General features: G+C 51.1%; 1 protein-coding gene across 4 annotated transcripts in view; it reads left to right on the forward strand.

Moving 5' to 3' along the window:
• The first annotated feature begins 2,196 nt into the window (after window positions 1–2,196).
• SUSD6 (sushi domain containing 6) overlaps window positions 2,197–22,005 on the forward strand; it is a 65,852-nt gene continuing 46,043 nt past the window's right edge. The window contains exons 1-3 of one of the 4 annotated variants that reach the window (XM_061997917.1): window positions 2,197–2,290; window positions 5,209–5,348; window positions 8,636–8,722. The gene's annotated coding sequence lies outside the window, so the exon portion shown is untranslated. Of the gene's footprint in view, window positions 2,291–2,502; window positions 2,837–5,208; window positions 5,349–8,635; window positions 8,723–22,005 lie in introns of those variants that run through there. The other 3 variants (XM_061997918.1, XM_061997916.1, XM_061997919.1) reach the window with 3 other exon arrangements.

The following is a 22,005-nucleotide window of genomic DNA, read 5'->3' on the forward strand; positions in this document are numbered from 1 at the left end:
AGTTGTCAGCAGTGTTGCTGCATGGATGCACTCTGAACAGCTTTCTGCTTGGCTCTGTGCAAGCTAGGCACATCTGCAGTAATCTCTGTGTTTGGGCAAACCTTTGCAGTTACCAGGGCTCTCCAAAGAAGCCCCTGTGGTAGGCTGGCAGAGGAAGCTTTTTAAATGAGGGAAAAGTCCCCTTGTCACTGCTCATTTCCATGGAAACGAGTGCAGGCGGGAGAGGCACCTTGCTCAGTCAGTGCCTGTCACACAGGTTGCATTTTGCTGTGCTGAGCCAGGGGCATGTCCCAGCCAGCCTCAGGAATGCAGGCTCTGAAGAAAGCGCTCCTGTGCTAACCAGGGTGGCTTGGTCATTGACTTCAACGTGAGCAAGACCTACAGGAAACTCCTTTCCCCTTGCTCTGAACATTTAGCCCTTAAGTGAAGTGGAATTAATGCCACTGTGCTGTGTGGCTTGACTCTAGCACAAGTGCTGCAGAAGTCAATTTGTTGTCTTACAAAGGAAATTAATGAAGGCCTCGTTTGCTTCCCTCGGAGAGAAAAGCTCTGGGTACTTTCCAGGAGATGGTTTGTATTTGGTACAAGCCTGTACGTACAGAACAAGTGTTGTACAGCTTCAATCCCAAATCCCTGGAAGCTCCAGGGTGTGATCTGTGTCTTCTGGCCCCCGTGACAGCCTCAGTGGCTGCTCCACCACTGCCTGCTGCCCTCATGCTGCCTTTCAAGCCACAGACAGCTAAGCTGGCTCAGCTCAGTGAATATTGGTGGTACACAGAGAAGGGAAATGCCAGTGCAGGAGTGATGCTCGTACCCTGATGCTTTAGCCTCACCTGCCCTTCATCAGCACTGCAGAGAGAGAGGGGTAAAGGGATCTAGAGATTACAGGCTCAGGATCATCAATGCCTCAGAGTAAAGCAAAGAAAGACCCCCTCCGTGATTACCTGCATGCACTGCTGGACGCTGAAGTGTTGTCATGAGAGAGGCTATAAATAGCAGGTGAAGAGAGGCGGCAAGAAGGTGCAGAACTTCCCCTGCACACACCAAGCCCCCTGACCGTGCTCTCCTTCTCCAGCACCCGCTCAGCCTCAGATCTTCCAGCCACCGACCAGGACTTGGCTGGGCTGGCTTGGAGGGGAGCTGAGGGTGCTGCCGGTGTGCCCGCTGGGGACACAGGCCAAGAAGGGGGCTGGCACATGGACGCCTGCTGAAGCAGCAGCTGCAGCGAGGGCCCCTGCACGGCTTCTGTGCTGCTGAGGTGTATTCACAGCGACGTGCCCCTGCCCGAGCCTCTCCCTGCCCGAGTTTTGGTACGGTTCCCAGCCCCCGTGAAGGCAGCGAGCTCTCCCTGCCAGATAAACCCCTCGGGCTGCGAATAACGCGTTGAAAACGCTTGCAAACGGCTCGGATTTTGCAGCAGCATTCTCTCTCCCCTGCAGCCGCGGGGCCGCTGGGGCACACGAGCAGCCGCCGGCGGGGGAGAGGCCGGGCTCCAGCTCCTCCTCCTGCTCCCCAGGCGCGGCGCCGAGCGCCAGCGCCACGTGTCCTCCGAGCGTGCGGCTGCCACAGGGGCTGCTTGCGGTGGGCTCCGGTCATTCAGCAGCGGCAGCCGCCGGTGTGCGGCGCAGTGCCGAGCCCCCCCCGTGCCGAGCCCCCCCCGTGCCGAGCCCCCCCAGTGCCGAGCCTCCCCCGTGCCGAGCCTCCCCCGTGCCGAGCCCCGGCCCCGCGGTGCAGCCGCTCGCGCCGCAGCGCCCCCTCCTGGCCGCGCCCCGCTAAGGGCGGCCCAGTGCGGCGGGGCGTGACCTTAGGGGCGGAGTCCGTGTGGGCGTGGCCTAGGGCGGGGAGGGGCGTGGCCTGGAGGGGCGGGGAGTGACCTTGTGAGGCGTGGCCGAATGGGCGGGCTCTATGGGGGAGGGGCGGGGCATGGAGTGAGGGGCGGGGCCTGGCACGAGTGGCGTGGCCTGTAGGGGCATGGCCTGGTGGGAGAGGCGTGGCCTTTAGGGGCGGGGCCCGAGGCGGGGCGTGGCCTGGTGGGGCGGGGCGTGGCCTGGAGGGAGGGGCGTGGTCTGGAGGGCGGAGCGTGGCCTGGAGGGAGGGCCGTGGCCTGGCGGGCGGGGCGTGGCCTGGCGGGGCGGGGCGTGGCGGGCGGCGGCGGCCGCCGGGGCGTTGGGCGCGCGAGACGCCGGGCCGGCCGGGGCGTTGGGCGCGCGCCCGCCCGCCGACCTTCAGCCCCAGCCCCGCGGCACCGCCGGCCCTCAGCGCGCAGAGCCGGCCCCGGACCCGCCGCCCGGTGAGCAGCCGCTGGGGTGGGGAGCGGGGGCAGGGTGTGAGGGGCCGCCCGGGCCCGGCTCGGGGCCTGCCGGCGGCGTGAGGAGCGGCGTGCGCCGGTTGCCGCGGTGGGGCCGCGCGTTCCGGCGCCGGCTGAGGCGGAAGGGCTTCGGGGCGGAGCAGGGGGGAACGCGGGCCCGCCTGGCTCCCGGCCCCTCATGCCCGGCCCGGGAGCGGCGCTCGGCGGCTGGGCCGCTGTGCTGCGGCCGGAGCGGCCCCTGCCCCGTCCCGGCGCTCGGCGCTGGGCTGTGCCGCCGGCTCCGTTACATAACGTCACCTGTGGTACCTGGGCCGCCCTCGTGTCGCGCCGGCGGGCTGGCGGTCGCTTCTGAGGGCAGCGGCCCTGGGGGTGGATTCGTGGGCTTGTGGATCCTCCTGGCGCCGGGAGAGCCTCCGGAACCCCACAGCCGAGAGTGGCAGCTGGGAAGTGGCATCGCTGTCTTCTGCTTTTTCCTCGGGCAGAGCTGATGAGTGCGTGGAGAGGCAGAGGGCAAGAGGGGTGCCCGAGGTGAGGGTGTGCATGGAAACGCTGGTGCCGGTGGTTTAATGGGACAAACTTTGTGCTCGGCAGAGCTTCGTCTTTGCTTTTCTTATTCACGGTGCCTTGAATAGCGGCTGGAGGTCAGAGCTTCCCCAGCAGCTGCCTTCACACGTGTGCGGTGCCTGGCCTGAACCCCTACGTGTGCATAACCGATCTATCCTAAATCCCCTGCAGCACCCGGCACTCCAGAATAGCCACGCAGGGCTTTGGAGAACTGAGAAGCAATAGCTGCTGTGGGCATCCCTTCAATCGAGTGAAAGATCGACGGATACCATAATAAACAGCGCTGGTTTAGGATGTGTTTGATGCAAACGGTGACACCTTCTTTGCATCTTCACACGGTTCTTTTAAACAGATCAATGCAGTTGCAGCAGTTCCTGGGGTCACAGTTGTTGGGAATGGCCTTGGGGTACTCCCAGCAACACGGATTTTGTTGGGTGGAAGGACAGGAGAGAAAGTAAACAGAGAAATGAGCAATATCCTGAAGCTGCCTTTGGAAGGGCAGAGAGCTGAGCTGTGCTGATGGGCAGAGAGGGTTTTTTGCACTTGTCTGGTTGCGCTTTCTAGTGGCTCTTTGTGCGTGTTCTCATAAACGCTATTATGTAATGGTGCTCCTCTTGGCAAGGAGTCTGTAGTCCTGTCATTCCTGAGGTTTCTGGAGCAATGCAGCTTGTGCAGGAGAGTTGTGGTCAGAACAATGGGAAGAAAAGTTCTTAAGAGGAGGTTTTAACCTCTTTAATTTTTCATACGGTAGGGCTAAGCTCGAGACGTCTGGATCTCTTCCAGAGTGCCTTTACTGCCTTCTGTCTGTTGTTCAGCTTGGCTTTGCCTTGTAGGCTGCGCTGTAGGGATCAGGCACCAGCTTGCTGCTTGCATCCTGCGTCAGTCAGAGCTGGGGAGTCGTTGCCTCTCTCCTTTAGTAACAATTTCTGTACTCATTTTTGGGGGGAGAGGGATGTGTGTTTCTCTTTTTCTCCTCTGAACAGAAGCAGAAGTGATACAGTTCTTTTCAGAGCACTTAACTGTTGCTTGGGAGAAAATATTTGAGATAATGGGGAAAGGGGACTCTCCCCAGGCTTCATCTGGTTAGAACTTGTCTGTATAGGCATCAAAGGGAGGCAAAACGCCTAAGCAGAGCATTTGCATGTTAAATGCTGGTCCTCTAAGGATCAGTGCTTTGGTGCCTGCAGTTTATCACTGATGTCATCCACTGCCTCCTCTTCAGGTACTTGTTGTAAATCCCTTTGCAAGTCTACCTCCTTCTTGTTGTTTTCCTGCCACAGTATTTTTTGTGGGGTGTATTTCTATGGGAGGGAGACTAATGCTGTCCAGTGTTGTAATCTAGTGGCCAGTTGTGTCACTGAGTTTTACAGATCACACTTCTGCCCTTTTATACCTTGCCTGTTGTTTCTGGCAGTGATTCTGCCAGCAAAACTCGGAAAGGTTTGGAGTTTTATCTGCCCCCTTAAATTGTCCTGTCCTGTTTACGTGAATCGGTGTTCTATGGGCCGCTAGAGAAGACAATACCGTCCAAAAGTTCTTTTAGGGGTCACTAGGATGAAGGGAATTCACCTGAAAGACCTGCAAGCTGGTCTTATGTGGCTTTTAAAGTCACAGATGATTGATGTCACTTCATGGTCTTGCACCTCTTCGTAGAGCACATGACCAGGGAGCCCTAACCTCCCCTTAGACAAGCCCCTGCAGAAACCCCAGTGCCCTCATGTTCCTCCTTTAAAGTTTACCTCAGTGGGGAAACTGATCTGGAGGCTGGAATTTCTCAAGCACGGTATTAGCGTAGCAGAAACTTTGCTTCTGTCCCCTTCTCTCTGTGTGTCATGCAAACTGACCGCCTTGTGGTCTGAGGAGAGCACAACCTCCTTGAGTCGTTCAGCGCACCCTGTCTCTGCTGAAGGAGCTTCCAGGCGTTCTCAGCAGTTTGTACGAGTGCAGCGTGTGAAGGGGGAGTGCAGGGGCTGCTGGAGCTGCCTGGGAGTCAGCAGCGATGGTGGCTGAAGTCACTAAACGTGTGTCCTGCCTGCAGCAGTGGTGATGTTGACGGGATTAGTTCAGCCCTGTGATCGAGGCTGTTTTATTCTTGCCTGGAGGATTGTTTCAGCTCCGAGGAAGAGCAGTGTGCAGCGGTGTTAAGCTCAGCTCCTCAGCTGTGCAGCCCCTCAGCTGCAGACGTGTGCTTCTGTGTCTGCAGCGGTTCCTGTTGCATCACTTCTGCTTTTCTCTCGGTGTGCTTGCTCCCAGCACGGCCGCTGCACCGCCCAGACCCGGCCCTGGCGCGCTCTGCTTTCACCGCAAAGCAGATGCGAGCCGCTCATTTCTGGCAGGTCAGCAAGCTTCGGTGCTGCACCCAGAGTCTGTGTCAGGCCGCTGCCGTCCCTTTGGGGTTTCTGGGAAGTTGCATCTCTTGTTGCAGACCCGAGGCCTCGGTGGAGAAGCCGGTTGCCTGGCAGTACCTGCGGGAAAGGTCAGTAGCTTGGAAGCTTCTCTCCAGCGTTTGCCACTCCGTGTCCTGTTGCGCACTCTGCCTGGTGCAAGGGCTCCCTGCGGCTCCCCTGCTACAACCAGCTCATCCCAGCTGATCAGGCTTAGCTGGGAGAGAGGCCATCTTTCGCTGCCAGGGCTGGGCCCGCTTGCCTGGAGGACTGGGAGGGAGTGGGGAGGCAGCAGGGATTGAATTCAGCTTTAGGAGTGTGTAAATAGAAACACGAAGGCATTTCCTAGAGCAGGAAAAGGGAAGAACTTAACCCGTGTGCAGCCGAGACGCTTGCTCAGTGTGCTGCTGCTTCCAGGGCATGTCTCCTGCTAGAAGCAGTCATGTGTAATTGTGTTTGCTTAGTTGTCATGACTCGAAATGCTGCTGTACGTGTCTGAGCCCTGTCAGGAAGCTATTCTGTGCACAAATGGAGTTGCTTCAGGTGTGATGGCGTAGTCCCTAGCACAGGGAGCACTAGTTAGGGACAGGGAGTTTGTCTCTGCAAGTCCTCTGTGTAACTCACACAGCTTTGCTGTTGCATATAGTGTTTTCCTTGACTCTTCTAGCAGGCTGGTTTAAGAAATCGATTTGGAAGTTTAACCAGTGGCAATGTGCCCTGTAAATTTCAGGAAGCCAGCTTTGACATGCAGGGAGAAATGTTTCCCCCCTTCCTTGTCTTTGCTGTTTGTTTGGGGAGGGAGCAGTGGCAGCTAGTGCCGGCTCACAGCTGAGTGCTCGCATGGCTTATGGTGCTAATAGCAGCCCAGTGCGAGCCTGGCCTCTTGCTGCCTGCTTACGTTTCATTTCCAACCGATGGTGCTCTGTGTGATAACTCAGGCTGGTTTATTGAGGAAGCTCACGGGAGTGAAGAGCTGCAGGAGCACAAGTTAGAGGTACAGAACTCTTACTTACCCACTGCTTCCCCCAGGTTGTGGCTTTCCCTGCCTGCGTGCTGAAGGCAGGAGGAGGGTTGATGTGCCTCTCTGGTGATTCCCTGAAGGGATCTGCTCTCCTGGCAGCCAGCCCACTTTGCTTCCTGCTGGGAATATCAAGTGGAACGGCTTGGTCATCACCTCTACAGCAGCAGCCTTGTAGGCAAGGCGTAAAGTACAGCTTCTGGAGCTAGCAGAGCAAAGGGAAAGTGGCTTCTGGAGGCAGTTTTGTGCGGAGCATGAGACACTGCATCGTACTTATACTGTGGACCAGGAAGGCTTTCAGTCCAGCAGTGTGAACTCCCTTGCCATAGGAGTGACTTCCTTGTAGATGCTTGAACTTTGCTCTGCTGAAGTGCTCACCACTGTAATGCTCAGAAGTAAACGAGTTTGAATCCTCTGTGCCTCTGTCCATAGCTTCCTTACCCTGCACTTTAAAAGCTCCAGAACTTAGAGCTGTTTACATTTTTCCTCAACTCATCTTCCTCCTGGTTTGTAATTCAATGTTGCCGTGGTTTACTGCTGCTCCTGGTTTGGTTTGGTTTGATTTTCCTTGTGTTGTTTTAACGGGATTTTGTAATGAAATGAGTGGGAATTGAAAGAATCTCTGATGAAAACCAAGTTTGCATCTTGTTTGGGAATGGAGGTAGGTAAGAAGTTCTGTTGAAGGATTGGAGCTCTTTCTGCAGAACTCTTTAAGACTGTTGATTAAAAAACCCAAAAACCAAACAAAAAAGCCCCCAACCCCTCAGTGTTTGTGAGTGAGCTTGAGCTTATGCTCTATAGAAACAAAGATCTTTCAGTAGCTGAACTTGCAGCTTGATCTTTCAGCAGTGGCTGTTAAAGGCAGCTTGGTTTGAGAGGAGATGTAGTTTTAAATGTATGGATTAGTGCAATACTCTGACTTGTTTAAGATCTTTGGGTAATTTTTTTCTTCTTGGTAAATACCTGCTGGGAAATGCTCAGGCAGTGAATATTGAAGCAGCCCAGGCTAATACAATGACATTGTGGGATGTGCCAGAATCTCCTTTGGGTATTGGGGCTCATTTGTGCCAATCACTCTCACGAGGCATTTTATTTGTTAAGGCCTGTGTAAGGTGCTGTCATGTTAATGAAAACCCCTCTAAGTGAGGGGCCAGGGGGAAGCTAAAGATGCATATGGGTGTGTGTTGAGCTCTAGTGAGCTAAGAGGCAAAAGAAAGTGGATGTGCAGTGAAGAACAGTAATTGATGGTCCTGTGCTGTGTGGGGGTTCATTACACTCGAAAGCTAAGCCAAAAGCTGCCCTCTAAATAGTCAGTGTAGGTGATCCTTTGGTGTTGGTACACAGCCTGAGCAGAATGCCTTTGTGCCTGGAAGGATGATTGACGTCTCTGCTTTGCGGGAGAAGCGTCAGAAGTCCAGAGCGTGGCTCAGGAAGGATGAAAGCTGCACTGCTCCATCTGCTGCCACATATGCCACTGGCGACCCGGCAGCCGTGTGTGGCATCGTCCTGACAGCCTGAAACCCTGCTCCTCTCCCAGGGCCCCCCTGCTCCTTTTGAAAGGCCAGAAAGGGCATGCTGCTTGCTTCAGGGCAGGGAGGCTCCTGTTGTCCCTTTAGGAAAGTCTAGCAGTACATCTTTATAAAGCTAAAGCAGTAGTGCAAAGAGCTGTGTGATGCTGAGGCGCTGCAGACCAAATGTGCTGGGGCCTCGCCGCAGGCTCTGCCCTGGCTTTGTGAGCACAGCCTGTGCAGCTCTGCAAGCCTGGGAGGAGAGATCTATTTAAAACTGCTTTTCCTGGGCATTGGGAGCAGGGCTGTATGCTCAGAGGTCGTGTCTTTTCCAAGTGTGTGGTTATTTGAGTGGGAGACGCAAGAGGAGCTTGCTAGGTTTTACTTCTCATTTCACTAGCTGTGAGAACCTGCATCTGAAGGCAGTTGCTGGCTTGCTCTCTTGCACACTCCTGACACTCAAAAATGTGCCAATCAAATGTTTGACAACAAAGGAGATCTTTAAGCGAGCTGGACAGAGATGCCTTTCAGCTGTGCAGCTTTTACTTTCACTTTGGGGTGGCCAGTCTGTCCAGTTCTCAGTTGCTTGCCAAGGTGCAGGAGGTTACCTTGTTCATTACCTTTTTTTTCTAAGTCTTGTGTAGGGGGATAAGAGACAATAAAACACCACCTGTATCTCAAATCCAGGTCTGGGTTTGGCTGGTTGTGTCTGTACCTGCAGCATAACTGTGCTTGTGTCCTAAAAACAGGAGCTGCTTCTGCCCCTCAGCCTTCTGGCTCTCTCATGTGACAGTGCCATTCCTGTCCCCCAGGTACTCACAGCTAACACTCACTTTTTTGAATGCCTCCCTAGGTGTGTGAATCAACCTGTCCTCACTGAATCATCACTCTGATCACACTGACTCGACAACCAGTGTATGCCAGCGCGTGTCAGCACCAGGTAAGGTGAAAGCTAATGCTGTTACTTTATTTTACCTGACTCTTTGCTGCTTCAGGCTGGGTTTTGTCCCAGTGCCATGACACTTGTGCAGACTGGTCAGTGTGCTGCATTCCATGTCCTGCTGCAGTGGGACAGACACTTTCTGTTAGAACAGAGGCTTGGAAACAGCAAGTAATGCTAAAATGTTTGTGTGGTCTGACTCTTCCTCACACCTCTGTTAACCTGGCTTTTGGGCTGGTCAGTTACCACCAGCTGGTTTCTTCCATGTCCGTTGTGTTTTGCTGTTGACTTTCTGCCTTCCAGATCACAGAAGCAGCTTATTTATGTATGTTATGCTTTAATGGTAAGAAACTACCTGGCTGTGTCTTTCAGAGAAGTAAACATAAAGCTGCTTTTCATACCTCACCTTTTTATCCCTCTTTAGAGAAGGAATGTGGATTGGGGATAGGGAAATCCCTCTAATACTTTCAACAAGGTTATTACACAGTGCTCTAGAGGAGTCCCAGTGCTGATGAAGTAATGTGAGCCTTTGTTCTGGTACTGATCAGAATAGGGGTAATTCCTCTGTCTTCCCCTCAGATCCCTCTAGCAGCAGTAAGGCATTAAGCTCCTTTGCTACCCATCCTATTGCTGTGCCAACCTGTTGTCCTTGTTTCCAGCAGCTACTAACTTGAGTGCAAAGGCTTGTTTTGAGGAAGTCTCGTTGGGATTGCTCACTTAGATATTTTGAGATATTTTTGAGTGCTTGTCCTTGTACACTGAAACACACACAATTACCCACCAAGATAGCTATTTATCTTTTTATCATTAAAAAACCCCTTTCTGTTGATGCAACACACATTGGACTTGAAGCTAGTGGCATCTTCTGTTACCTGTTGAGACATGTCACTGAAAGAATGCAAGTCTGCAGCAGATGAAACTTAGAAGGTATTTTTCCTTCTGTCTCTTCTTTCCTCCTTCCCTGGCCACAGCAAACAAATGCTGTTTCTCAAATGCTTTTCAGTACTCCTTACAAGGCTAACTTCTGATGGCTAGTCCAGAGAGCTCTCAAGTCTTCTAGGCTGAATGTCTGTGCAGCCTCTAGACTGGTTTGGTTTATGCCAGTGGTCTGCTCCCAGTGTGAAGACAAACTGCACAGCAGTAGAGAGAGGAGCTTGAAGCCAAGGTATATGGTGAAATATGGCTTTGCATGAAATACACCACAAAAAAGTAGTCCATTAAAACCACATCTTTTCCCTAAATCATCTTTGTGGCTGTGGGGAAAGAGTGGTGGTAAAGATACTGGTTAGATCACAGCAGCCAAAGCTGTTAGTAAGTGCCCTGCAGATCAAGAAGGGAAGAGGAGAAATGTACTGAGTTATCCTCTTCAGCCTTTCCTTGGCAGTATGAAGCTGATGAGAAGCTCAGCCTTGTGCTTCTAAAAGCAGGTGTCATGGTATAGCCATTCAGTCTGTGGTAGTGGGCTCTCTGAGGATGAATATTGGCAGTCCTCCATGGATAATCCATCCTGAGTCTGGCTGAGCTGGCCTGCTGCTGAATTTGTGAGGCAGTTTGCTATCTTTCACTGGGGGCTGTTCTCTCTGCAGGGTGGTTTAAGACCTGCTTTGGTGTCAGTGCACAATAGAGGGATAGGAGGGGTTTAGAGAAGTTAAAGATCTTCTCTAGAAGACAGAGTGAGTGCACCTGCACATCAGTGCAGTGCTCTCAGGGTTTCATTTTGGTGGAGAGTGGTTTTATTTAATGCAGAAATGCAAAAGGCCTATGGTGGTGATACAAAAATCTGATCCCTTAGCCAAAAGTCATGTGGTTTGCAATGGAGACATAGTGTCTAGATAAGGTGAGCTCAAAGAAGTGTGCAAAAAGGTACTGGGGTGGAGGGAGAAAGGCTCCATCAGAAGGAGCCTGTCTGAGGAGCCTGACCTGAAGTGGTTTTTGCTAGTGCCTGTGTGTGGGTTACAAAGGCAGTCCAGTGTGGCTCCTTGGTACCAACCTGCATGGAAGCATTAGGGGTGGGAAAGGGCTTCTCAGCACTTGGAAAGAGCAATTGTGTTGCAGAGTCAGTTTGCTTACTGGATGCTGAAGAGACAATGTTAACCCATGCAGTGGGACACATTTTACATGCCTACAATTATGGGTTGGCCATAACTGCCTTTGCCTGGCACTGCCAATCCAACAACTGTTAAATCCCAGGAAATGCTGCATTCCAGGGTAGTGATTGCTTTTATGGCCTGACAATAAAACTGGAAAGCACGTGTGTTGTTGGGTTTATGTCGTTACTCTGGATTGGCACACGCAGGGCATTCCCTGCCAGTGAGTGCCTTGTGCTTAGTTAGTCCTGTTCCATCACTTTTCAACATCTGGCTCATCTCCTATGAATTAAAACGGTTATCCCAAAGTGGCCTGTGTGTGAGAGACCACAGACAAGTCACAGGCCAGGGCACAGGATTCCTCTCCCCCGTTATTGTTATCCTGTGAAGTGAGAACAGGAGGAGGATGAAGGAAGCATTCCTTAACAGCTCCTGTGCAAAGCTTCCCATAAGGCCTTGAATGCTCTCTAAGCTCTGCTTTCATGTCTGCTCCCCCTTGTCTGCTTGAACCATTTGTACTGTGAAAGCCTACACTGCAGGTGCCTGTAGCAGTGATGTCTGCTCAGGGGTCAGCCAGCGCTCACCTGCATCCTTTCATACCTCTCAGGGTTTCTCCCGTGTGTATATTTCCACTTGTTTTGTGGGTTTGGTTTTTTGTGCAGGTTAGTATTTCCCTTTCAGGCAGTGTGCTGTAGCACGAAGCTCCAGGGGCACGTGGCATTGTTGGTATTAAAAATGAAGGAAGCAGTACAGAATACACAGAACTGATCTGTTTTTCTCCCCAGATGTGTTTTCTGCTCCACTGACGGGAGGCCAGAGGGGACTTCCTCTGCCTGTCTGGATATGAGCTGAGGGTTTGGGTTCTAAATAAGAGTGTGCTGGGCTTTTAGTGGGGATTTTTGGTGTTTATTTTAAGGTAGCTTGAAGGCCAAGTTAACCCTCGTGACTCTGGTTTGCTCTCGGGTAAGAGAAGAAGGAAGGTGTGTTTCCAGCAGCCAGCGTGTCCTGGAGGCAGTAACCTGTCCCGTTTACACCGTGATGGTCGCTGCTTTCCTCTTCCTCCACGCTCCTCCCCAGCGTTTCGTGTGGCAGACACTGCTTGATTGTATTTGTCTGTCTGACTTTGTGAAGTTAGAGTTTTCAGTTAGCTTAGCACCAAGTAACATGTGGCAAAAGGGCTCTTTGGCTTTGGATGTGACAACTTGCACTCGAGATGGAACGGATTGGAACATTGGAGCCGCTGAACGTTAACAGCATGAATGTGCTTCTCACCTCTGGCAAATGCCCCTCATAGGTTGATCTCTATTGCCTTGGTTGATCTGTGCACCTGTGCCTGGTCTTTTCCACCATCTCCAACAGTGTCCTAGTGCATTGCTTGGTGCTAAGGAGGAGGATTTGAGTCAGAAATGGTGCGTGTGCTGTAGCCTCTCCAAGCGTTGCTCCAGACAAGTCTTGCTGAATTTGAAGTACGTGATAAGATTTATCTTGTTAAAGCACTTGGTGGCAAGCAACCATATTTGCTAAAGCAAAAGCTGCTACTTTATAGCCTCCCTGCACTGTGCATTTAATTGCTGCATAACTGGTTCCTGCTGTCTCAGGCATACATTGATTGTGCTTCTTTTATGCCAACTGTTTAACAGGCTCCCAGTACATAGGGGAATTTTGTACTTCAAGTAGTACTTGGAGCTGTTGAGAGACATTATTCAGCTTAGACAATACAGTCCTGTGGCTTAACGAGGGTGTGTGCATATCCTAAATTCTCTGAAGATACAGCTAGGCACCATTTTAGCTGCTCAGAGAAGTTGAAGGCAGTGCTTTCTTCCCCTGCAGCACCTCCTGCTACGCGCTCGGTTTGTTTCATCCTCAGCCAGTGGTGAGCTTTGCAGGATGGTTGTAGTAAAGAATGCAGACTTGTTTGTTCTGGTTTGGTTTTCCTTCCAAGTCATCAATATTAAATCAGGGGTTTTGGCCACTTGCACTTGCAGCAGTCCTGTGTGCTTGAATCGGTGTCACCTACACAGCTGCTGCTCAGCTCTCACGTTTTCTTCTCTGCTTGCCATCCTAAAATGGATTGGCTGTCCCAGGTTCCACCCAGCAGAAAAATGGACTTTGTCTCCACACATCTGCCTTTCCTGAAGGCAGCACCAAGGCTGCTGTGCTCCCATCACTGTTGGCCACAAGCAGAGGTAGTGACACTAGACAAAAAACAAGGGCCTAGAGGGATTGGTATAGAAGTCCACACTTAATCTCTGCCAGTGGCCTGTGGTTTGCACAAAGCCGGGCTCCAGCCTTTCTGCCTTCCAAGGCGACTGATTGCCCTCTGCCTCTGGAAACACCCTGAATTCTGCCGTGCTTTCGCTGGCCATAGCTCTTCCTTTGCACGTGGGAGAAATGTAGACTATAGATCTCTGCTTGAAATTGATTCAGAGTAATTTCTGGTGGCATGAAACATCTTAAGTAAGAATAACCTCAGGCATATGCAGAAGGCTTTAAAATCAAGAGCCTGCATCCAGCTTCCAGAGGACATTGCTCCCTCACACAAGTGCACTGTTTCTGCTTAGGCTGCTCAGCACTGCTGCACAATCCTTCTGATCCTTCCTGCTCTCCATCTCTTGCAATGAAGACTCAATCGACAAAGCCAGTGCCTGAATTTCAGAGAGCAGGTGTGAATCCTTGCTTGGGGAGAATGAAGAACCAGGAAACGTGCCGTGACCTTGTTGGGACTGAGGGACTCACAATAGGTGAATTGACTTGTGTGCTGTATCTTGACAGCTGGTGAGGGATTTTGCTAGGACCAGAGATCTCATCTCCTTGCAGAAGACATTCACAACTGAATGATACTTACCAACAGGTGCTCAAATAGGAACAGACCTTATTGATCTATATTTGAAGAGCTAATGAGGATGCATTAAGATTGTCCCTCTTGGCTTATCACTTGGCGTGGCAGAGGTGGATGAGGGGTAGCACTGCCGCAGCAGCAGCTTTCTCAGCTAGGGTGCCTGTGTTCTTAAGGTATTAGAAAGCACTGCTGCCATGTCTGGCCTCATATTTGTTGGAGAGATGTATTCGTGGGTGCTGTGACCTGAACCAGCTGTGATGACTGCAGTTGTGGGCAGTGCTGTCAGGAGTTTAAGGTGAGTTCAGGACAGTGGCTGAGGTTTGCTATGCTAACCCTGTTTACTGCTGCCAATGCCTCACAGCTTCAGAGTTACTGTAACCTGCTAGTGACAAAACTGGTCCTTCTGTGTTGCAGCTCTGAGTGGGCTGCAGGCAAATGAGGCTCGTGTTGGGGCTGAGCAAAACTGCTGTAGGAAGGAGTGCTCCCATCCTCCTCACTCTGGAGGCCTGCTGTGAAACGTGCGCTGAGCTTGACTGTCCGGGCCGGGACCCAGACACCACTGGTTCAGAAAGCCAAGTCTGGTCTGGGGATGCTGGATCTGGAGCAGTTGTAGGGAAACAGGCATCTTCCCTTTTATCTTGGAAGGAATGACCTATTACTTCTGCTTTTAAATATGAATGAACTCATTCTCAGGACCTCAGATACCGACCAGATGGTAGTTCTGGTAACAGCAGCAGATGTTCCTCTCTTGCTGTGTTTTGCTTTGTTACATAAATTCTCTTTGTTTTCTTCCTATGCTGTCTGCAGCGGGCTGCAGCAGTGTTCAGCTCCAGTGTGCCAGGTTACTGCCCTGAATTTCTAACTGTACATGTACAGATAACAAGGCAGGGGCTGTGTGAACCGTGTGTGCTGTGGATCTGGGGGGTGTGTGTGTAGGTGGTAACTGAACCCTGTGTTCTGGGTCAGTATGCTCAGCTGAAGGGGTTTTTTTCCTTCTGTTTTTCTGTTCCTTGTGGCCTCTGCACTTTGTTCTTGAACATAAAACCAGAATGTTCCACTGCACCTTCTTTGTGGTAGGCTGGGTTTTGCTGGTGAATGCAGTTTCCTTGCAGATCTGCTGTACTTTGTAACCCAAAGCAGTGTTGTTTTAGTGAGAGTATGGGGATGTTTTTGCATGTTAAGTGATTGTTTCTCTGTATTCTCCCTGCCAATGTAGTTGTTTGTCCTCTTGTGTACTCATGAGCTGCCTTTCCAGTTTAGCTAAGGGAGAGTAGGCATGGGGTGGTGGACTGCAGCAAATGTCTGTGAGTGCCAAATAGAGCATGACATCCCACAGCCTGCACGCAGGAACTGGAGGACTGCACCCACAGCCAGTTGTTCTCTGTTGTGTCTCTGTGTGGAGTATCAAGCACTTGACACAAGTTCTCCATGTACCTCATTCCCTGTGTTGTTAGAAGCCTGGTGTGTGCAGGGGCACGTTCCTTTGCCATGGGAAATGCTTTGCCTTAAGGCAGTGTCAGGGGCTGTCCCAGCCTGTGCTGCCAGGCTGAGCTGTGTGCATGCTGTGGCACAGGCAGCTGGAACAGGCCAGGTTACGAGCCAAGCCCTTCTGCAGCCTTCCTGCCTGCCTGTAGGTGAATCCAGCCCCTTCCCATCTCCCTCAAAGTCTGGCCATGGTCGAAATGTCTTTCTGCAGTCAGGCACCCCGCTGCCAGCTGTGTAAGGTCAGCCCGTGTCAGGATTGCTGTATGTCCTAAGGAGGCTGTCAAACACAGAACAGTGTCATGGTAGGTGTTTTTTTTAAGACTTCTGAAGCAGGGAGGAGGATTTTCTGTTCACAGCAAGGAAGCTGCCATGGTTTAACAAGAAAAACTCCATAGCTGAGTGAGATACACAGGGATGAGATCACCGAGGGGAAGCAAATAGTAGTGTTGCCTTTCTGTATGGAGAGAACACAGGTATCAACTTTGTGCGTGTACAGATGAGTGTAGAAGGGTTCAAAATGCACATGTGGGTGTTTGTGCTGGCTCATTCATGCAGCACTGAGAAGAGGCACTAGCACAGGTCTTGTGAGCAGTCTCTTGTGGTGTGGGTTGCTGTACTTGGGAAGCCTTATGGCAGCAGCGTGGGTCAGTTCCCCTTTGGGGAAAGCGTGAGCCTCTAGAAGAGGGATTCTGCCTTTCTGGTAAAGGAAGCAGAGATGAGGAGGTGATTATCTCAGGCAGTGCCTGAGGGGTTTGCATCAGACTAGTGCAGTAAAGGAAGCTGTGGTACAGAGCTGCCCTTCCTGTCTCAGAAACTACCAGTCCTTTCTGCAAGACTTGTGCCTTGGTGCTTCTGTGCTGGCCGTTTTCTGCTTGGGCTGCAAGGCACCCGTGACAGCATGTTTCATCAGTGCTGCCCAGCATGTGAGGGCTTGTAGTTGCTAGATTCAGTGAGACAAGGTGGTCTTGCAGGCTGCTTTAACTGCAAAGTCCTGTAACTTAGTGTGAGCCCTTGGCAGAGCCAGTCCATGGGCCACAGAGTTTTAAGCATCTGTTTGTGTAGAAAACTGAAGCCTAGAGGCCTGTTTGAGGGAGGAAGGGCGTGTTTGAGGGCACTGGGATTAATGGGATAGTTATCCAGATATGATGGATTGCTCTAAAATTTGTCTTCTCAGGAAGACAGAAGCACAGGAGTGAAACCTGTGGAAGCAGGCTCGGCTTCACTGAGAAATCCCACTGGGGCTAGTTACAGGGAGGCGAGGAGGCAGCAGTTTCATCTTTGTCCTTAATCAGAAGAGGAACAGCTGTGCTGGGGTGGTGAAATGCAAAGAAAGACCAGATAAATGCTAAGACATCAAGATGAGACAGACATCTCTTTTTAATGGTCTTTGTATTGCAAAAGTTACCAGAGTCTCTCAGGAGCTGCTAGAATGTAAACCCTTTAAAGCAAAACAAGTTTCAACTGTGATGGACAAGATGAGTGTTGGAGATGTTCTGTAGTGAACCTGCCGCCGCTGTGCCACGGCTCTCTGTAGTTTATCTCTCACAGGCACTGCAGCACCCCATTGTCCATGCTGCAGGCAAGCTTTGGCTTAGTATCAAGCTTTGAAAGATATGTTTAAGCGGCAGCTCTTGATCTCAGCCAAGGAGGAGGTGTAGGCTGGTGCGTGGGTCCTGTCTCTTGAGGAGGCATGACTAAACTAGGGAGCATTTAAAAACAAAACCCCAAAGCCACCCCCTCGCTCTCATCCCTCTCACAAACCAAAACAGCACAAAGTCCACAGGCTTGCTGCAAGTACATCTGGCCAGGGAGAAGAGCCAGTTTGCTCCTTTGATTTCCTGGAGCGGATTCCTGTGCTCCCAGTTGTGTTTGTTTAGGGAAGCCTGATGCAGGTATCTGCAGGGTGGTGATAACCCCCCCGCAGGAAGGAACACAGCCTCCATTAGCAGTGTGCAGCTCCTCTCCCTACTGAGCTCCAAAGCCTGGGGGTGCAGCTCAGCCCAGGTTGAGGGATGCTGTGTCCACACCAGTCTCACCCGATTGCTAATGCTGCAGCTGCACGGGACCTCTGCAAAATGCACAAAGTAACTGCCCTCAAAACCTTACAGACTCGTTCCTCTATGCCCAGGGGCAGGTTTTTTCAGTTATGGGGAGTCCTGGAGATGTGGTTAATGAGTTCAGCTGAGGAAATAGCACAAGGAATTGTAGGGGAGGGAAGGCTGGCTCCTGCGTGCACACGGGAACTGGAGTGTGTGCAGAGGGGAGGGAGCTGCGAGAGTAATCTTGAGAAGGAATGGAAGAGAAATGACAGCAGAGATGAGGCCGTGTCAGGACTTGAAGATGAGGGAAGGAGCTGGGGAATGCATGGGGAGAGCCATTGACAAGGAAGCCTTTAGGCTCTGCTCCATAAATCTGGTTTTATAAACGAAAAAAACCCATAATTTAAAGTGAATTAATAAGTTTTATAGGTGAATAAGCTCATGCCAGGGACTGTAGCTACCAAATGCTGAGGGAGCTCAACAGTTCCCCATCAGAATGTGAGGGCAGCCTGTTTCCAGGCAGTCTTGCTCTTTGATTCGTTCCTCTGAGACAAAGTATTGGCATGCTCCGGCACAGAAAGAGCTCGTGGATCTGAGTGACCTTTCCATTTGCTTTTCAGCCCCCTGCATCCCCTGTAACGAGCAGTAAGAACAGGCGTGCTGCAGGTTTGATTGCATCTTTGCAACAGACCCAGTAGCTCAGTGTTTGTTTCCCTGGGTGTTACATAGCAAGAGCCTGCTGAGAGTGAGGTCACAGGGAGCCCTGGGTTTCTCTCCCTGGGGTGGGAGTTCATGATACCTTCCTAGCGGTGGGCTTTTTTTGTTCCGTGTTTATACAGCACCTGTGGTCAGATCATGAGGCTCCCTGCAAATGCTAACGAGGCAAGAATTGCTCCTGAAGGGATTCTTTTTGCTTAGTCACATACCTGTTCAAAATAAAAGCTTATCCTTTGTCATGTGCCCGAGCTTTCTGTCTGCACCCCGGCCCTGCAGCAGCTTCCCCAGTGAGTCACAGCAACTGCCTGTGGGACGTCCAGAACATGTGCTGCCGAGAAGGGGATAAGAAGTGTTTCAGACAAGACAGAGGCTTTGGTTGGGTGAGGGGATGAGGGAGGTGTCTGCAGCAGAGGAAGAAGCAGCGTGAGACCAGTGGGGGTTTCATTCCCACAGCTAAAATCTGATCTAGCCTTTTCATCCCGTGTGTGTCGGCACAACGTGTTCCGTGTGAGGTACAGGAGAGCTGCCCTAAGGGAGCGTGTGCCTGCTCTGTATTTCAGGCAATGGGTCAAACAGAAGCGAGCTGACCAGATAGACCTGTGGTAGCTGCAGCCTTTTTGCTCACAGTTGTGCTATTTAAAGACTAGTCTTCTCCAACTTGATTCTAGTGAAATACAGCGTGCCTGAAGTCTCCTGGCTACTGGCAGTTGAGGAGAAAAGCTAAGCATTGCTGGGGATAGGGCTGCCATTTCTCAAGGCAACATAATTGTGTTACTCTGATGATATTAAGCTTCTAGAGCTCTGGTTTGGCTCTTGGTAAATGACTTGTTCAAGCTGTGTACACAGAGCAGCCCACCTTTTAGGTGTGGTTTGGAGAAGCAGCACTGATTGTGTTAATCACCTCTCTCAAGTTGAAGTTCTCTGAGTCTGGTTCGTTCCCTCGATACTCTGAAGTGACTCTGCCCTCACAAGCTGGTTCTGTCCTCTCTCTGCCTTTCTTTGTTCTCCTGAGATCAGGAGTCCCTCCTGCAGGTAAGGAAGTCTGATGGTCAGGCTTATTTCCCCAGAAAGGAAAGCAGAACTTTGCAGTTGTGCATGTCAGAGCCGCTGATGCTGCAGCCTGTCACCTGCTCTGCTTTTCTCTTTGCAGGTGCAAGTACCTGCAGTGCTTGCAAGGAGTAGCTGGGTGTTCCCTTGGTGATGGTGGTGTGGAGGGTGTACCTGTCTGTTCTACAGAGGCCTCCCTTCTGATAGCCTTTGCCACTTGAGTAACTTTTGATGTCATGCAGAGTTCTGAGATTGAAACTTGCTGTTGGTGTAGTGACAGAAGCCAACAGCTTGCTTTGGTCAGAAACACAGGTTTCTCAGTGAGAACGCTCCTTCAAAGCATGGAAACTCCTGCCCAATTACACCTGTTTCACAGCAAACCTAGCCTAACTGTAATTAGCTGCTTCAGATTTGGTCTGTTTGCAGAGAACTTGTGAAGACTGTCTCTGCCTTTGATGTAGATAATGTGTATCTGTGCTTGGCAGAGAAGATGACATTTCACCTTGTTCTCAGAAGCAAGTTGCCGGGCTCTGTGCTCACCAGCAGGTGATCTTGCCTTTCCAAAGGCCTGGGAGTAGCTTTTCCCTGGGCTTTTTTCCCTTTGCAGGGTGGTGAGAAGCAGCCTCTGCAGCGATTCCCAGCACTGCACTCCAGCTCCTCTGAGCATGAGTGGAGGCGGTGGGGGAGCTGGAGAGGGAGCTGGAGGCTGCAGGAATGTTGCTAGAGGTGGAGGAAGGGGATGTGACTGCTGGGAAAAAGGGCTGCTCGTACCTATTGTGCTCTGTAGCAGCTGTAAGGAGGGTGGTTTCCTCAGCGTGCCCTATAGCATCCTGTGGAGCCTTAATGGAGATGTTTATTTTCCACAGTGTGGGCTTCTCTTTGTCCTCCCCCCAGTTCCCTCTGAGTTTGAAACAGTGACTCTGCTTCATGAGGAGAGTAGATCCTGAAGTGCCAAGGGAGACAAAGAAGATAGTTTGCTGTCCAGAACTGACTTTTGCTTACAGCTGTTAAATATCGTGTTCGGCTCACCCAGAAAAGCAGTTCTAGGGGAGCTTTAATGTGCATAGAAGCAGGCAGAGGCCAGTCTTGCCACAAAGTGAAGCTTGGAGATGGCCTTTTTAAAGATGCTGATGGAAGCCTGGGCAGTTGGAAATGAGAGACCCACTCCTGGCTGCTGCTGTACATGACATTGACAATACAGTCTGTACAGGTGAAGCTACAGGTGGCATCCGTTGGTCTGGAGGGTTTTGGTTTGTTTTAAACAGTTATTTCTCAGTGCATTTAGGGAAGTGAGGTTAGCTTAAAAAAACCTGTTAGTGGTCAGTTCCTCTGCAAGGATCCTTTCTGGAAACTCCACATAAGGTGCTTTGTTTGTTTGTTTTCCTTGTGGATGAGAAGGAGGAGCTCAGTTGACATGTGCATGTGGGACAGCTGCCAATGTGTCGGTGCTCACACCTTTCTGGAAGGTACATGTGATCTTTTTTGAGAAGCATGCCTTAACCTAAGTGGTGGCTCTGTTTCTTTTACTGTGTTGTTCCAGTGCTGTTACTTTACTATTACTTGCTATTGTCTGTTCAAGAGATGCCTGGGTACTGTTGAGCAAGTTTCTGGGGTCGGGAGGACTGCTTGTTTTCCTCCACACGTGTAGCATTTGTGGGAACTAACACTTGTGCCTGTGTTTTTTAATGAAAATGTTTGGCCTTAGAGAAGAGGAAGCTTGTGACACTGGAAGGTGGAGTGAATGGATTTGGTCCGTTGTTTGCAGCAGGCAAAGGCAAAAGGAGAGCAGCTTTGGTGAGGACGGCTGCTGACTCTCCGGAGACAAAATTGTGTGTCAGAGTGACAAAACAGGGAAAGCAAATTCCATTTAGGAGCACGGTAATCAAGGAATTGGGTGAAATCTCTTTGAGAAACCCACTGGAAAATGGATTAAATGAACAAGAAAAATCCTCTGCTGTTGAAAGTTGTTTTAAATCTTCATCTCACAGCTTGGGTTTGACGTCATAGTTTATTCTATTACATAGCCCGTAAGCTCCTGTAGCTGATGTTTGTGCTGCTGCTTGGAGCACTGTGTTGCAGGTAGAAAGAAAAGGCTAGCTTACAAACTAGCTTGCTTTATACTAATTCTAATATCCTTTATTTAATCAAATCACTCTGAGGGAACCTTGTCTCCAGAAGCAGCAGCTTGCTGGAGAATTACTGTCTGTGGCAAGACCTTCTTATTTATTTGCAAAATGTCTGGGGAAAAAGCAACCCCCACGTGAGTCTTCCTTTAAAGGCACTTGCAACTGGAGCTGCTGAGTTTCTTCCTGTAAGCTGAGGAGAGGTCACTGGGAATTCTGTGCTGGAATGGCTCTTCTTAACAAACAGCTTGATTGCTTGAGTGTACTCACACAGGGAGCTTGGAGAGGAATCAACACTCGCAGCAAAGCACAGTGACCTGTTTCCCAAGTGCATGGGCTATTCACTTGGCTGCTGGTGCCTCCACAGAGCTGTTCCCTGCCCTGCAGATCGTGCTCCAAAATGCCCTTTTTAGGGGGACTGAGGAAGGATCCTTCACTTCTCAGCTCTGTGTGTGCAAGGGGAGTGTGAGGGAAAAGGTACCCGGAGCAGCATCTGTGGTGTCCTTGGTGCTCGTGTGCCTAGCAGGTTGACATCTGAATACAAACAAGCTGCACAAGTAACAAAATGCAGAAATCCAGTGAAGGCTCTGTATTCTCTTCCTCTTCTTGCTCATGTTTCCTGGATGCTTGCCTGGTAGCTGGTGGAGGACTGTCAGTAGAGCCAGGAGGGCAGCAGCACAGAGGAGTGCTGTGCTTGGCTGAGGCACAGCAGGCAGTGTGCATTCCCTTCAGCTCACTGTCAGGATGCTTCACCTCTTGCTTCTGGTCCCAGTGCTACAGAGGCATTACCTGCAGCTTTATCCAGGGTTTGTCTTTGCACATGTGAGTACTGAGAGGGAATCTGATCGTTGGGAGGGCTTTCCCTGGAGTTTTGAGTCAGACAGAACAAAACCTATCTGTGCTTGTGCAGTCCTGGGTGGTCTAGTGAAAAATGCAAGGTGTGGAG

Source organism: Colius striatus, chromosome 6 (genome assembly GCF_028858725.1).
Source record: "Colius striatus isolate bColStr4 chromosome 6, bColStr4.1.hap1, whole genome shotgun sequence".
In the NCBI taxonomy this organism is placed as follows: Eukaryota; Metazoa; Chordata; class Aves; order Coliiformes; family Coliidae; genus Colius; species Colius striatus.